Source organism: Manis pentadactyla, chromosome 13 (genome assembly GCF_030020395.1).
Source record: "Manis pentadactyla isolate mManPen7 chromosome 13, mManPen7.hap1, whole genome shotgun sequence".
Lineage (NCBI taxonomy): Eukaryota > Metazoa > Chordata > Mammalia > Pholidota > Manidae > Manis > Manis pentadactyla.
Window position 1 is genome coordinate 78,235,568 of NC_080031.1, and position 4,425 is coordinate 78,239,992.

A 4,425-nucleotide genomic window follows, 5' to 3' on the forward strand; every position below is an offset into this window, starting at 1 on the left:
GACATATACACTGAGTATTCACAATATGTGGACTATACTAAATAGTTGATTTATGCCAATTTCTGCTTCCATAGAACACATATATTTAGTTTTATATTAAAAAGGTTATTGCTTTTAAAATTAAAAGGTCTTTAAAATTCCTTTCATATTTTAATTACAGATATTTATATTTTAAATTATAGTTCAGTGCTTACATATAACTGGCTTTGAAAGTCTAGCATGATTAACATATGTTTTCTGTATCAATGATTAATTTCATGTAATTCATATTTCCTCTTCCTGAAGTCCTTGTGTTACCTATTTTTCATCTTTTATAATTTCAATAGAATTATGAAAAGTAAAATAATAATTGCAAATATAAAATGTGTAGGAAGTGCTTAAAATATTGTACAAATCACATAAGGAACACAAATGTAATTTCAGATACATTATTGTGAGGAGGAAATGCACTATTCAGAAATCCAGATGCAACTGCCCAATGTTCAGAAATATGAACTGAACATATTAGATATGCAACTGCTATAAAGAGAAGGATGAAGAAATGGAAAAATTATCAGAAAAAATCCTTTCTTTCTATCAATAGAATACTGTTTCTATAAGAAAACATGTCAAAATGTTGTAAAGTATCTATGTCCACTGAGGCAAAGAAGGACATTACATAATGGTAAAGGCATCAGTCTAACAACAGGATGTAACAATTATAAAAATCTATACACTCAATAAAGGAGCACTAAATCTGTAAAACAAATACCATGAGAATTAAAGGGGGAAATAGACTGCAACACATTTGTTATAGGAGACTTTAACACACCACCCACATCAATAGACCGGTCAACAAGACAGAAAATAAGTAATGAAACAGAGGGTTTGAACAGTATATTGTATCAACAGATATCTACAGAACATTCCATCCAAAAGCAACAGCATACACATTTTTCTCAAGCATCCATGGAATATTCTCCACAATAGATCACATACTAGGACACAGAAAGAGCCTCAAAGAATTTAAAAGATTGAAATTTTATCAAGCAGCTTCTCAGACCACAATGGTATGAAATGAAAAGTAAATTACACAAAGATAACAAAAAACCTACAAACATATGGAGGCTAAACAATATATTTCTAAATAATAAGTGGATCAATGACCAAATTAGAACAGAGATCAAGCAATATATTGAGACAAATAAAAATAAAAACCCAACAGCCCAAAATCTGTAGTATGCTTCAAAGGCAGTTCTAATAGACAAGGACATAGCAATACAGACTGACCTCAAGAAATGAGACAAATCCCAAATAGTATACACTCACAGTTACAGAAATTAGAAAAAGAAGAACAAATGAAACCCAATGTTAGTAGAAGGAGATAGATAGTAACGATCATAGCACAAATAAATAAAATAGAGAAGAATAAAACAATAGAAAAAAATCAATGAAATCAGGAGCTGGTTCTTTGAGAAAATCAGCAAAACTGATAAACCCCTAGCCAGGCTTTCAAGTAAAAGAGTGTACATTCATAAACAAAATCAGAAAAGAAGGAGATAATCACAGGAGACACCATAGAAATACAAAGAGTTATTAGAGACTAATATGAAAAATTATATGCCGATAAATTGGACAATCTAGAAGAAATGGACAACTTTCAAGACAAACACCAACCTCCAAAACTGATCCAGGAAGAAACCAAAACTGAACAGACCAGTTACTGGCAATGAAATAGAATTGGTGATCAAAAAACTTTCTGTACTATATATTATATATCTATACTGCTTTCCACAATGGTTTCACCAATTTGCATTCCCACCAACAGTGTAGGATGATCCCCATTTCTCTGCATCCTCGACAGCATTTGTTATTTCTTGTCTTTTGGATTGTGGCCATTCTAACTGGTGTTAGGTTCATATCTCATTGTGGTTTTAATTTGCATTTCCCTGGTCATTGATGATGTCGAGCATCTTTTCAGGTGTTTGTTGACCATTTGTATTTCTTCTTTGGAAGTGTCTTTTCTAGTCCACCAACCATTTATTAATTGTCTTTTGCTTTTTAAGGCATATGAGTTCTTTATATAATTTTTAACACCCCTTATCAGGTGAATAATTTATGAATATATTCTCCCATACTGTGAGATGCCTTTTTGTTCTACTAATGGTGTCCTTTGCTGTACAGAATCTTTGTAGTTTGATGTAGTCCCGTTTGTTCATTTTTGCTTTTGATTCCCTTTCCTGAGGAGATGTGTCCAGGAAAAAGTTGCTCATGTTTATATTCAAGAGAATTTTACCTATGTTTTCTTCTAAGAACTTCACAGTATCATTACTTACATTCATGACTTTGATCCATTTCAAGATGACATTTGTGCATAGAAAATAATCGAGTTTCATTCTCTTACATGTAGCTGTCTAGTATTGCTAACAACATTTGTTTAAGAGGCTCTCAATTTCCCCATTGTATATCCATGGCTCCTTTATCGTATATTAATTGGTAATATATGTGTGAGTTTATGGCTGGACTCTGTTCTATTCCATTGATCAGTGGATCTGTTCTTGTGCCAGTATCAAATTGTTTTGGTTACTGTTTCTTGTAGTAGAACTTGAAGTCAGGAAGCATAATCCCCCCACTTTTTTTCTTCCTTGTCAGGACTGCTTTTGCTATCAGGGTCTTTTGTAGTTTAACATGAATTTTAGAACTATTAGTTCTTGTTCGTTGAAGAAAGCTGTTGGTATTTTTATAGGGATTGCATTGTATCTGTAGATTACTTTAGTCAGAATGACCATTTTGACAATATTAATTATTCCTATCCATAAGCTTGAGATATATTTCCATTTTCTGGTGTCTTCATTAATTTCTCTCATGAGTGTCTTGTAGTTTTCAGGGTATAGTTCTTTCAACTCCTTGATTAGGTTTATTCTTAGGTAGTTTATTCTTGTTGATGCAATTGTAAATAGAAATATTTTCCTGATTTCTCTTTCTGCTAGTTCATCATTATTATATAGGAATGCTACAGATTTCTGTGTATAGATTTTGTATCCTGAAACTTTGCTGAATTTAGTAATTAGTTCTAGTAGTTTTTTGGTGGATTCCTTAAGGTATTTTATGTAAATTACCATGTCATCTGCAAACGTTGACAGTTTAACCTCTTCCTTTCCAATATGGATGCCTTTTATCTCATTGTGTTGTCTGATTGCCATGGCAAATATCCCAAGTATTCTGTTGAATAAAAGTGGTGAGAGTGAGCGTCCTTGTTTTGTTCCCGATCTTAGTGGAAAAGCTTTCAGCTTTTCACTGTTAAGTATGATGTTGGCTGTGCATTTGTCATATATAGTATTTACTATGTTGAGGTGTTAGCCCTCTGTAACCATTTTGTTGACAGTTTTTATCATAAATGGATGTTGAATTTTGTCAAATGCTTTTCTAGCATCTATTGAGATGATCATTTGATTTTTGTCCTTTTTGTTGATGTTGTGTATGATATTGATGGATTTTCAAATATTGGACTATCCTTGCATCCTTGGAATAACTATCACTTGATCATGACGATATTTTCAGTGTATTTTTGAATTCAGTTTTCTAATATTTTGTTGAGTATTTTTACATATATGTTCATCAGGGATATTGGTTTGTAGTTTTCTTTTTGTGGTGTCTTTGCCTAGTTTGATATTAGATGCTGGCCTCCTGGAATGAGTTTGGAAGTATTTCCTCCTCTTCTACTTTATTGTAAAACTTTAAGGAGGACTGGTATTAGGTGTTCTCTGAATGTATGATAAAATTCAGTGGTAAAGCCATCTGGACCAAGGATTTTGTTCTTAGGTAATTTTTTTTATTAGAAATTTGATTTAATTGCTGGTTGTTCTGTTTAAATTTTCTGCTTCTTTCTGGGTCAGTCTTGGAAGGTTGTATTTTGCTAGACAGTTGTCCATTTCTTCTAGGTTATCCGATTTGTTAGCATAAAAGTTTTCATAGTATTCACTAGTAACTTTTTGTGTTTCTGGGGTGTCTGTATTGATTTCTTCCTTTCTCATTTCTGATTCTTTTATGTGTGTACACTCTCTTTTTTTCTTGATAAGTCTGAGTTGGGGTTTATCTATTGTTTAGTTCCCCAAAGAACAAACTCCTGGTTTCATTGATTCTTTCTATTGTTTTATTCTTTTCAATTTTATTTATTTCTGCTCTATCTTTATTATGTCAACCCTCCTATTTAGTTTGGCCTCATTTGTTCTTCTTTTTCTAGTTTCATTAACTGTGAGTTTAGATTTTTCTTTTGGTATTCTTCCTTCTTGGGGTTAAACTATATTGCAATATATTTTCTTCTTAGAACTTCCTTCATGGCATCACACAGGTTTTGGGTTATTGAGTTGTTTTTATTTGTCTCCCTGTATTGCTTGACCTATCTATTTATTTGATCATTTATCCTTTGATCATTTAGGAGCACGT